Here is a 13,811-nt window from a genome sequence, read left to right as displayed (position 1 = left end):
CACAGATAAATAAAAACTTTGAACTCATTTGTTTTTTGTAAGTGGGTGACAATACAGAATAATTTTTGCGTGGTGTAATACAGTCAGGGGTGTATTTGTGTTAGTAAGGCGTGATGATAAGTGCGATGCTCGCTGGTGCTTCTAGCGCGGTATCGCCTCTAAGCGCAGGCCTATGAACTGGCGCGCAGTCTTCTCGTCGTGCATATAGGGCAACTGTGAGATTTGAGCGGTGACTATAACAATATGTGGCGGAGAAATGAAGATAAGGGTGTAATGCAAGGTTCTTAAGTACTTTCAAGAACTAAAAATTACTCTGAAAACACGCGTTTTAGCCATGTTAACGCTCCTAACTAGTTTTAAGTCAAAATACGGAAACCAAACAACTATCCGCCCTCAGTGTACACTAAAATGCTTTTCGTAAACAGACCCCACTCGTGTATCTTGAGAAGTTTTCCAATCGCGCGGTTTCTTTTAAGTTCTGCACACCGTATTTGTGCCCAGATAGACGGGGACCTTAAGGGGATTGGTGCAGGACAAAAAACAGTCATTCGTCAGAATTTGTTGGAAATGAGCTTAAGTGTTTCATAAATGCTTGTTTATTACTACTGTATGGCCAGCCAGCACGTATATAAGCTAGCGGGTGAAATTTGGCAAGTTAGTGGCGAGAGAGCTTCTGTGAGGGGAGGTTGTCGAATGTTGCAGCTCTGAGGCCTGCCATCTAGCGGGAATCTTTCGAAGGTCTTCCACAATATCGCCTTTCTCTCTCTATCTCTCTCTCTCCAACACGGACACCCAACCAGCTCTTATCGCTTCCCATCTCGCCCTATCCTTCATTCTCGGATCAGGTAGCTGCCCTTCCCCGCGTAGACTTTCGTGTTACTCCAGGAAACCAAGACAACCTGTGAACAATTTGTCCAAAGCTGAATTTTTGTACTGTGGTAGAGTTGACTATGCTTAATAACATACCGAAAGTTTACCGCTGTAGACCTTGTGCGTTATCACCGAAAATTTGCATTTAAGTCCTAGGTGACAGCAACTTGCATCAGTCCATTAAAATGCTACCCATTTATACAGTTTTTAATTTAGACTGTCCATAAACTTACCAAAATAATCTAGAAACTGTAATACACCCATTAATGTTAGAAAAAATTTAAATTTTTAATATATATGATATAAAGCGATTAATTCACGACATATTTTTTTTTTATCTTTTCCACCCAGATAAAAATACGATTTACACCGATTTGAAGAGCCCAATGCGAAAAAATGTCTAAATAAATGTTTTTAATTATACTTATAGCTTTAAGATAGTATATTTATAAAGAGTCTAGCATAATTAGTTGTCTCATTAAAGCTGCCCGAGCGTTGCAGTGTACTGCGGCCGTACTGATCTTTCACGGCCGGCGGGCTTTGAAACACGCTGCGTACTGTGACACTCAATAAACTTAGTCTTATTTATGGATTACTTAAAATATATTTAATGCATATGATAGGGTGTATTCATGTTACATCTATTGAGATATACATATTCTTTTTTTTATATATGAATGATTTTTAATACAATAAAATTAACAATAAACAATTCCTGCTTGGAACTTGTAAATCAAAATTCTAGAGGACCTCTGGTTTTATATATGTGTGTTCGTATTTTGTTACAACAATTTTATTATTAAAAATTATTTTAATACCAAAAAATATAATTATTTTTTATTTCTAATACATTATATTATTTTAGATCAGAACTGTGCAAAATTTTAATGTAGCCTATATTATAAAATATATGTATATTTAATTGTATGAAATTAGTTTACTATATAACAATTGAAGAAAACGATACACCGTTAATGTGCTTATTGAGTTTTGTCACTTTTATAACATAATTCGTATGATAATATTATTTTTTTCCAGAAAATAAATAATACATAAGTTGTGTTGTAAAATTTATTGATAGAATTACATATTTAGTATTTTTTTTCTAAGTTAATTCATTGGAGTGCTGCGCCTAGCTTACTTCGTTGAATTGCTAGTGGCAAAGAGCGGTGGTGGATGTTTTTGCAAGAGTTTGACCGTATTTTATGACCCCAGCTGTGAGAGGGTGTTCGTCCCAGAAATCCTAACGGTCAAGGAAAATAGCCTTTCTCTGTAGTCACGTACGGGTCTGCTACTCGCGCAATATCGTCAGTTTATCACAACTTTCCGGGAAGTTCTATTGTTGTTATTTATTTATAATTTAGAAATTAAAGAGTCGATCATACTAACATTTTTACCTAAGCAAATTGCATCCTGGAAGATTTTTATCTACGTTTGCAGAAAAAATCACTTGCAGTTAGGAAACTTTTATTCTTTCAGAGTAAAATTCAGTCTGGAATTACCATACATTAAAAACCTTAGTTTTCTGGAGCAAAAAACGTCCCAGCACGAGCGACTTTAACACTGCTGCACCACACACTACGCAGCTTGAAATACATCAGTGATCAGACTATTGTACCAGACACTCAAAATATACACATTTAAACCTTTAAAAAAAAAAAAAAAACACACACAGACAATATTTATGAAGTGATTTTGACGTTACGCTCAACATATTTATGTAACATGTAGTCAAATTTCTATAAAAAATATATTTGTTTCTTACCTTTTATGATTAAAATTAACAATTTAATAATAGGACGTTTAAACTTTGATGTGTTTATCACAGTTACCATGTAGGACATTCTTTTATATTACTTTGGTGCCATAATGAGAACCGACTTAAAAAAGTATTAAAGTTATTAAATTTACGAAACATTTTTGTGGATCATTGTAGAAATTATCATTAAGGACTCAACTGCTCATTTATTGGTGTGATCACAAGGTTTCATCGGTAAACTTTTGACGTGTTACTAAGAAATGTTCATTCTACTACTGTACAAAATTTTTCCTGTGTGATAATTTTCCATGTATTAAAATTTTTTGTTTCTTAACAGCGAAATTCGTCTCGACCCGAACCTACTTCGACAACCTCGCAGTAGTATACACTACGCGGCTCGGATCGCTTTAGTGGTCAGACTAATTGTATGAGACACTTAAAAAATATACCAATTTAAAGATGAATAAATATGCAACAACGATTACTCTAAGCGATTTCCACGTTGGGCTCTTTAAGTTTATGTAAGATGTATTTATATTTCCGAAAAATTGAATGAAAGTGAATTCGTTAACTTTAATGATTTAAAAGGTCTATTTTATAGGAACATGTTTAAACTTTGTGCTTTTTATCACTATCCTCAGATAGGGCAATGTTTCTAGATTATTTTGGGTTCCATACTGTCAGTCTACTCCATAAACTGCATTTGCAATATCCATTATTGTGGATCGTTGCAAAAAAAATTCATTTTGGACTTAACTGCTCGTTTTCGGTGTGACACACAAGGTTTGCGGCAGTACTTAAACTATTGACGTGTTACTAAGAAATGTTCATTCTACTACTGCACAAATTTCGGCTTTGGGATAATTTTCTATGTATTAAAAACCTTTGTTTCTTCACAGCGAAATTCGTCCCGACCCGAGCCTACTTCGGCAACCTCGCAGTAGTATACACTACGCGGCTCGGATCGCTTTAGTGGTCAGATACATTGTACCAGGCTCTCAACAAATAAACTAATTTAAAATTTAAGATCTAAATCGTGATCGTAAAATGGCCGCCATGGTGATTTGCGAATTTATGGAGAAATAAAAGCAGTTAAAATCTTATGTAGTTTCCAAGAGACATTATTACATCACCAATCATCTTAAGTAACAGGTTTACAAAATTTCAACATATTCATTAACTAGTCAGTTTTTTTTAAATGTGTTAGTATTAACAATCTGGACCATATCTAGTCGGTGAGGTCTGTATTGTTACAGACTATCTGTATTCCGGTATTTGGATTTTGAAACTACTTAATGATTCGCTTTCAATGTCTATTAAAATATACCTAATGCTAATTGCAGGAATATTTCTACTCGATTTCAAAATTATAATTCCTGAACATTTGTAGCGGACACATTTCAATGTAACACTCACTGATTTTCGAGTTGTGTTGAGGTTTCGCATGCCACTTCGTGTACACGAGATGGCCCCTGCTCTGGGGCCCTATGCTGGAGTTTTAAGTCGTATGCGAGTTGCCAGCCGAGTGGTCTTTTCCGATCGGTTTGATGCTTTGGTATGCACGAACTGTTCCAGTTTACTCGTGTGCGACTCGAGTGTTCGGAATGGAAACCGAGGGGTCCAACTCGAATGAGATAACCATTACGAATGCGAAAAGTCACGAAAACAGTGAAAATGGCGGAGTGGTTGGATGTTTTGGACATTGAAGAGCTTGAATTAGCTGAAATAGAAGCAGCTAGAAACCCTCGTCGATTCCTAGAACGGAAGGATGCGTTTGAACTGGACGACAACAAATTTGTTAAGTTGTTTCGTCTTAACAAGCGGTGTGCCGGAGACCTGATTAGCAGTCTGGAAGAGGTTATGCCGGCACCTTCTCGTACAACTGCACTTTCTGTTGAAACTAAAGTAATTGTTAGCACCTTATAAAAACCAAAGAAGCCCTATTGTTATCTTTATGTGCTTGCTTATGTGTAGTTTCGGTGACAAAACAAATGGTTCGTTAGCTGTCAGAGTGCAATGTTATGCAGAAGGCAGTTAGGCCTGTAGTACATTTTTAATATAATTATTGACTGAAGTCAAACACTAAAGCATCATTAACACAGAATGGCAGTTTATCCCTCCTTGGAGCATACCTGAATTAAGTTACCAGTTACAATAAATAGCTAATCAAAGATAAACATAGTAACCCCCCTGTTTAAGCATTATACAGGTTTAAATAGGTAGGCCTATTTCAGTTATGTTAAAATGCTTGGTTTGTTCCTGTGACAGTGGTAATAGCCTGGCATATTTAGTTCCAAGTGAACGTCTATGTCTTGTGTGTAGGCCTATCCACATTAAAATTAGCCTATGTAGCCTGCTCCCTAACGCCAAACTGAACATTAATGGTTAGGCCTACATGTTCATTACAATACTGTAAACACAACACCAGTTAAGGCTACTTAGTCTTAATTTTGGTAAATACGTAGAGTAGCGGTATTTGCGAAAAACAAAATGCTAAAAATCCGAAAATACTTTTATTATATGCTCTTTAACTTCTTCTTTTCAATAAACCCGGCGGAGATAAGAAATTCCAAATAATTTAGGAGATATCGAATTTTTTAATATTCATATTTGGGCGATATTTGTTCAAAAAAAATTAAATTCCGAAAATACTTTTATTCTGTGCTCTTTAACTTCCTCTTTTCGTTAAACACGGCGGAGATAAGAAATTCCAAATACTTTAGGAGATATCGAATTTTTAATTTGCATCACAATACCTGTGCTTTCATGCGGCGTTAAGTTTTGCTGCTTGTTTACGAGTATGAATTTTTTTTTTTTCGCGACGTACGTGAACGACTACATCATTTTCTACTAATGGCAAAGGAATTGTACCCGCCTCTAACTTAGGCGAGTTTTTAACGTTTCAAATTTTAATGTTTTATTTGTTACTTTGATATTGTTGCGCAAGTAATAAGTAAAAAAAAAAAAAATTACGTGAGTTCCTACTGTTCAGCCCTTGTCCTGGTTTGTTAGGTCAGGTCAGCTACATTATAAATACTTTAAAACTGAACAACCATTAAAATTAATTCATATTATTTTTAATGTCAGTTTAGTTTGAAAGTATTTATAATGTAACTGACCTGACCTAATCGACCATTTTAATTAATTAGGCATTCACGAACACACGGCAAAATAAAAAAAATGTTTTGATAAAGAGTTTGTCTTCTTCCTACCAAACACGACAACAAACGAAACGGCGATCGTTGATTGGCCAGTTGGAACACGAGCAGAGTAGCCATCCTGACAAATTCACAGTTCTCTCCGAATTCCCACAATCCACTCGACTTCTCCGTCTCGAAGACTTTTGTGTAAGTCGCATGCGACAAGTAGCACCTCGAGCATAGCAAATGTCGAACACACCAAGTCGTATGCGAGTTCATCACTCTACTCGACTCGAATGGTCTATGAAGTCGAACGATTTCGAGCATCAGGGCCCTGGTAACAATGAGTCATCACAACCGGTGCCGTCTGTACGAGCGTCTTCACAAGTTATCCTGAAATATGTTCTTAAATATCAATTCAAGTGTATTCTTAAAATCCTACACACCTTATCTTAAGTGTCGTAAATGAATCGTTATATTTTGTAAATCCATATAATATAGGAGCCAACATGGCGCGAAGCGATGGACGCGATACGAATAATATTTTTTTTTACCAACCACTACATCAGTAAATATTTGTGGTTTCCATTCGCTATGGATTCAAGCATGTAACATGTGTACTGCTTCTTCAATACGGCCATAGTTAAATGGGAGGCTCTGAATCACTGAAAACTCCTCAACAAAATCAACGATGAATCACAGGTATTCCAACAAACAGTTGTCACAAGTCAAGTAGCCAATGAGCAGGTGACATTTTTCGAGTCCGTACAGGATTGTTGAGACTATCCTACAGGTCAATGGCAACGCGCCCTTACGCGCATGGTTAATGCATGAGTAGAGTGTAAAGGCGTAAGCCTGAGACATATCTAGGTCCTCATCTAACCGCGCACACTTAGATTTAACTCAGGATAGGGTGAAAAATGTTTACTAATTTTGCAGTCCTAACAGTCACCAACGAAACGCCAGCAAAATAAATAAATAAGCTCACGAATATTGTTCGTGAATGAAGGCGAAGCTGATACTTTAGAAACGTTACCAGCAAATATTAAATAATGTTTAACTATTATTTACGTAGCTTACTTCTTAAAACTGCATTCATGTAAACTGTTTTTGTGTGAGACTATGTTGAGTGTTTTCTGCTACACTTATTTTTCTGAAAAAAGTCTATTGTGGCTTAATAAACTTGTTAACATTGATGCCTGTCATAAAAAAAATTCAAACGTAATTATACGGATACATGTTGAGTATAGTTTATGAATGGTTCACGCATTGCTGAAAAAAAAAAACATGTTTACTATTTTACACATCTTTCTGTTGTCGCATCGCGTCCATCGCGTTGTACATACGCAACTCTGAAAAATAAATGTATGATAAAAAAAAAGCTATAATAAAATAATCTCTTATCTTTCTTTATTCTTTTTTCTAAGTGCTATAATGGCTTTCGATAGTTTTGTTCTTTTGTGTACTCTGCTTTGTGGAGGTTTCTTCGGCATTTTATTCCTGAATAAATCTCACGCTTACAACAAAAAACATCTAACTAAATCACTGTGCTAAATAATAACAGAGAATAACCATTCAATTATACGCCGAGCTAGACCAAACACGTTCTCTTATCTACTGAAAATGAGTACGTTGACCTTCATATCAGTTTCCCGCGAAATCCCATCTCCCCTTCGTAAACAGCAGACAGCTGTGGCAGGCTGCAAAAAGTTAGAGAAACTGTCGCAAGGTGTCACTACTGTCCAGCGCGCTCCATAATTCCTCGTATCCGAGCTTGCACGCTGCTCAAATTTCTACAGCTACGTTTTTACTTTAGGTCCGACTGCAATAAGCTAAAGACTAAAATAAAGTCAATCATTCAGCCGACATATATATAGGCGTTTGAATTACAAATGAAAACGCGAATGTTATTAAATTCGCAAATGAATATCACGCAATTTCGTAGCAGCTCATTTATTAAAATTCAAATTGTAAATACGTTAAATTAATAATGATTACAGATAAAATAATGGTCACAGTCATATCTCCCGTGTCTGAAAATTTATCTGCGAAAGTTTTACCATTGAATTCTTTATAGTTTTTTAATAAAGCTTGAATTTAAAAAATTCCCGAAAATCAGCAATAACTTAATTAAAATAAAAAAATAAAATAAAAGTTTTACACCAGAATGGTTCAAATTTTCTCTAGCAGCTGAATAATTACCAAATATATTGTTTTTTTTTAATACGATGCTGGTGCACCAATCCCCTTAAAGCATGCAATCAAAGACCCATCCTGATGTCAAACACCGAAACATCAACATCGAATCGACAATCAACATTGAATAGATTCAAGCTGGAAACAATCGATTACATTGTAACCTGAATTGCGCTTTCTTCTCCATAAAGTAAATGATTTTAAATATGGCTACCGAAACATATCCACTTAAGGAACCCGTCCACCTAGACACACATACGGTGTGCATAACTTCAGAAAAAAAAAACAAGCGATTCGACTGCCAACATTTCTGGTCAGCCTAACGAACATGAACTTAAATTTCATGCGTGTGATTAAATAAGCGTTAACTGCTAAAAATGTAATCACATATAAAGAGTACAGGATATAAAATACTTAGGTATAGTGCTCGACTCTTTTCTAAAATGGCACAAACTTATTACTAACTTGCAAACAAAACTCGAAAAACAAGTGTATACATTCGTTGAATTAATATCTGTATTATCTGTTAAAGGAAATAAAATGGTTTACTTTGATAATTTTCAGTCTGTTCTGCAATATGGCATTCTGGCCTGGGGGATGAATGAGCAAAAGACTAATTAAAATATATTAAAATATTGTATATTAGATGTGCAATAACGCATATGTATCAAAGGGAAAGTCAGTTAAACTATGTAGCTCATAATTATCTTACACAGCACAGATAAAAAATAAATTTACCTATTCATTAATTTTATAAAAAAAATTAAAACAGAGATCTTTAACATTTTTGCGTCCAAAAATTTTAGTTATTCGTCCTGAAAAAATAAAAAAATAAATAATTTTTCAAATAAAACAATATATCAAACAAAAAGTAAGATTTTATATACTATTTTAACTTTTGTACTTAAACTTTTGTCTTTAAATATTAATTTTTGACTTTTTACTATTTTTTTTTCAGAAACCATGATATACTTTATCTTGTATTTAAATTAATTGCTCGTTCTAACTTTTAACTTAATAAAAATTAATGTAATTTTTGTTAGGTTTTTTATTTATTTATTTGTCAATTATTACAATTTCTAAAATGTGTACATTATTCAAAATATCGCACGTAGATTAAAGCAATTATATGCACTCACACACAGGCGTGTTTTTGTGAGTGCTAAATTTCCTGTTTAATTTAGTGAATGTTGTAAAAAAAAAAAGGGGGATACAAATTTAAAACTGCTTATGATATCCGAGTGAGGTCTTCTTGAAAGTACTAAAGGGACACTTTATCGTCATTTCTCATTCATAAAATGTAATGACAACCACTCGAATCTCATAATAACAATATGCTCGCGTAAAAACAGTGCGCTAGTGGGCGACAACGCGCAATAATCACCAGCGAGCGTCGCTATTATCATCCCGCCTCACCAATACAAATACCCTGACTAGGTGGGCCCGTAAAGGCCCCAACACACGATAATTCCAGCTCCCATTTTGGATTCCTCAGCCCGAACTGACAGTTTGTACTGGACTGAGGCCCTCTGCACACACGATCAGGCCAGGTGCTCAGTTCGGAACGAACAGTCTGAACTGTCAGTTTGGACTGAACTGAATCCTTCCCCACATACGATCAGTTTTTTTCTGGTTGCTGTTGCTGTTGGATGTATCGTTTTATCGTAGAATACGGAAGAAACTTTGGATGTTGCAATTGCAGTTGCACTTTTAGTTAGAAAAAGCAAAGAATCCAAAGAGTATAAAGAAATATTTCTGCTGTGACACTCAGCTGATGGACTGATTGACTGATTGTTTGGACTGACATTTTGAACAAGCGAAGATGCTTTCTTCCCACAAACGGCAGTTCGGACTGAGGGTTTTTTGATCCCACAGTCCGATTTGATGGGAAGCCGTCATAAGTCCGCCGTCCTCGCTCACACACGGCAGTTCCGACCGCTGAGTTCCTGCTGATCAGTCCGAACTGACAACTGAGCACGCGTGGGAGTTCAGCCGGACCCTCCACGTGTGAGTGAGCGACAATGCTGGCCTGCCCGCACAATGCGGTCGCCCCCGCCCACACGCGCGGACAGGAAGTCGGTATCCGCAGACCAGAGGCCGCCCCGCGCGCGCTGCGGCGGCCAGTTGGAACTGGAGCCGCCCCCCGCGCCCTTGTTGCTCCTCGCTGTCCATCTGGGCGAGCCGGGGTCCCGCCTAGTCCCTTTCCCTACCGGCGCATCCGACCCATGCCAAATATTCGTCATTCAATTTCAAAATATATTCATTACGTAATGCAGACGTCATTTATCCGAATTTTAATAACGTTAAAAATCGTAATCATTGTTATCATTTTTATTTGTTGTATATTCTTAACATCTTAGTTATCAAAACCATCGTCAGTGTTTCAGTTACTGATTGGTTTAAAAACGTCGTTTAATGAGTTTAATATTGTGTAGTCGATATACTACCCGTAGACTCTTCGGTAAAGCCGAGGCTGCACACAAAAGCTACGCTATGTTCGCTGTGATCGCTGTGATCGCGATGTTCGCCGTGTTCGCCGCGACAGGTGGCCAGACAGGATAGTCAAGTTCGCGATGTCGGAGAGACGCGTGCCGTGAGTTTCGGGTGATGATTCCGACCGTGATAATATTCTGCTGGCACTCGCAGTATGTAAACGTACTAACGGAATGGGTTCATGAAGTCGATTCAAAAAAGGAAAAAAAATTGATTTTCGTCATATGATGAAGCATGGTGCTTGAGGACGAAACCAAATTCATAGATTATTTCAGAATAAATACAACTCAGTTTGACAGCATTTTATTTCTCATCCAGAAAAAAATTGAGAAGAAAAATCTAAATACCTACAGGGAAAGCATTTTAGCAGAATATTTGACTATTTCCTTGAGGTCAGTAAACAATGACTTCATGACTATATAAATCTTTAACGATTAATCGTCAACGAAATGAAAGGTAAATTAAAAATAATGGGAATTCATACTAACCATTATTATTTCCTTAATAACCTCCTATGAAATCAAATCCAAAGCATTATCTCGCATATCTTGTTTTCCATATTCTTCTATCGATTTATTTCATAAAAATGTATTTTTCGCACTTCTTCAATGAACTTTTCCATTGATATCATACTAATTTAAAGCAAACACAGAATTACTGCACAATTCCGCGCGAAAACATGTGTTTTTGTTTATCTGCGCATGCGCGAAGTCAGCGACGTTTTAGAAACATCCGAGAACCAAACCCCTGGTGACGTCGCCAACATACAGCGAACACAGCGAACACAGCTTGGTGTGGCCAGTGACACCTGAGATGCAGCTGGTTATATTTTAATCGCGTAGAGAACATCGCGAACATAGCGAGCATAGCGCCCTGTGTGGCCGTAGCTTAAGGCTCAACTCCACATTATGAAATGAAACGACCCAGGCCGCCGCAACCACGCCGCGGCGGTGTTTCCGTCGCGCACGAATGCACAGCGGTTTTAATCACTTAAAAACAAACACTGGCAAAATTGTACTTAAATTTTCAAGTAATCATGTTAGTAAACATGTTATCTTACAAAATGTTCAAAAGTTCTGCTAATGGCAAATTATGACGAGCGTGTTTTCAGCTTAAAATGGAAACTAAGTAGCGTAATTCCAAAGTAAGGATAATAAAGGCGGAGTCTGAATTCGACCAAAAAAGGTTTGCTACAGGTTCATCTCGACAAAATAAGTAATTATGACTTATTGCGTAACCAGTTCTATAGTTTAACATAACATATTGAAATAAAGAAAGTGTTTGTGATGCAAAGCTGTATAATTACTTTATAATTGTGCGATTTGGGAAATTGTGTAGAAATGTGAGGAACATTGTACACGGGGGCTATTGTTCCGTATTATTATCATCCAAGTTATTCAATTTTAACGAAAAACATTAAAATAAAATCAGCAGTTGAATGTGTATGTGATACGAGACCGTACAATTACCAAAATATATTTGATTTTGAAAATATGAATAAAAATTTAACATATTTAATTATTAAACTACGTCTTGGCTTTTATTTTGTTGATACCACGTACGAAGAAATAATGACGTAGACGTGGTCTCAAATAAAAAAAGAGCCAAGTAGTAGTTAAAACGTTATGGCCCGGAAAGCCTACTTTCAAGATCTTTAAAATTAGTTATTAAATATACGAGGTAGGTTATTTGGTTTTAAGTTGTATCTAAAATCTTTCATTTCAAGGCAGTGTTTGGGACGGAAGGACTGCCACTGAACGCAGGATGAAGCACTAAACGAGATGACCCCTCCAGAGAGCTTTTAAAAAAAAAAAAAAAAAAAAAAAAAAAAAAAAAAAAAAAAAAACTGTTGCAGCATCCGCATTAAGTGAGCGCATAGCAGTCGCTCCGACACGACGGTCACCTTGGCATGCAAATGCGACGTCTGCTTGTCGTTGATTTAATATGATAATCACGCCCTCGACACGCAACAGGTGGTCCATCCACTCGTCTCAGCCGCGAAAGATGCGACACCTACCTGTTTCTCCGAGCTCCGCTGCAGCTGGTGGAGACGACAAGTTTCAGGAGTCTCGCGTCACGTGAGCATCGTCGCCCGCACTTAAAACAACTGATGCTCTGCAAAAAAAAAAAACCGCTATGTATCCAGCATCACCATCTTCCCTGCGGGACACTCCGACACTTGCGCGCTTGCTCCCGTCTCTCGGCCCGCTGAGGCAGCGACTGTGATGACGGCGAGAACCCGCCCCGCTGGAGAGGGGAGCGCCGACCGCTACTGGTGGCGCGGCGATGGAAGCGCCCGGCAGCTACCGCAGGGCCGCCGCGAGAATGCCAGCGTCGCCACAGAGCGACAGGCGAAACAGAATTTGCACTCGGAATTTATGTTTTCATTCCTATTGGCTTCGAACAAAGCCTGGATCATTTATTAAATGTTTTATATCAAACTTAGGGTACAACATATACAAAAAATACTAAATTACACGAGAATATTAAATAATGCGTATGAAAACCTTATTTTGAATGCATGATTCACAACTAAATTATTTATAATTACAATGGAATAATAATACCCTACACTTTCTAACTAAACCGCTTAATTCACTTTATCAATTATAAATTTTATTAAAGCGTTCTGAACAATACCACTTCCAATTCTAGTACTTAATTTATTTCGTCTGGCATATTCAAGATCATTCTTAATTTGCGTTGGTTTTACGAGGGCTGTTGTTTTTAACCTCCGATGGGCAATAAAAAAAGACAAAATTACATAACATAATATTTTTACTACCAAAAATTCAGCAGCATCTTACTTACTTTTCTATATAACTACCAAAACGATCGAGACATTTATCATATCAACTCAAACTTCTTGATGCCTTCTTCGACTGTCCAAAAATAGTCATTCTGTCGGACAAGCGGCATATTAAAATATGGTATTAATACCAGGGCCGCCAGTGAAGAGAGATACATGGCCAGCGCCTGGGTCTCCCTCTCCCTCATGACGCCGCTGTAAGGCGGATGGACTATTCGCACGGCGCACTGACTCCCGCTTCAAGACTTATTGCAAGATTTACGAATGGTAGGGCAGAATGCACTGCACTATTAGTCTATCCGCCTCACAGCGGTGTCGTGAGGGAGAGGGGTATTCAGGCGCTAGCCATGTACCTCTCTTTACTGGTGGCTATTTTCTTCGAAGAAGGCCTCGAGAAGATTGTGTTACGATATGAAAAATGCCTCAATCGTTTTGGCGATTACGTGGAAAAATAAGTAAGACCCTGCTGAAATTTGGTAATAAAATAATTATGTTATGTAAATTTGTCTTTTTGACGTGATAACGTCTTATAAATCGATGAACA

General features: G+C 37.1%; 1 protein-coding gene across 1 annotated transcript in view; it reads right to left on the bottom strand.

The window, feature by feature from the left end:
- LOC134530814 (transient receptor potential cation channel protein painless-like) overlaps positions 1-12,685 on the bottom strand; it is a 41,884-nt gene extending 29,199 nt beyond the window's left edge. The window contains exon 1 of the mRNA XM_063366044.1: positions 12,476-12,685. The gene's annotated coding sequence lies outside the window, so the exon portion shown is untranslated. The remainder of the gene's footprint in view (positions 1-12,475) is intronic.
- Between the last annotated feature and the right edge of the window lie 1,126 nt (positions 12,686-13,811).

The sequence above is a fragment of the Bacillus rossius genome, chromosome 3 (genome assembly GCF_032445375.1).
Source record: "Bacillus rossius redtenbacheri isolate Brsri chromosome 3, Brsri_v3, whole genome shotgun sequence".
Classification (NCBI taxonomy): Eukaryota; Metazoa; Arthropoda; class Insecta; order Phasmatodea; family Bacillidae; genus Bacillus; species Bacillus rossius.
Note: the sequence above shows the minus strand (reverse complement) of the source record. Positions and strands in the feature narration are given on the sequence as shown.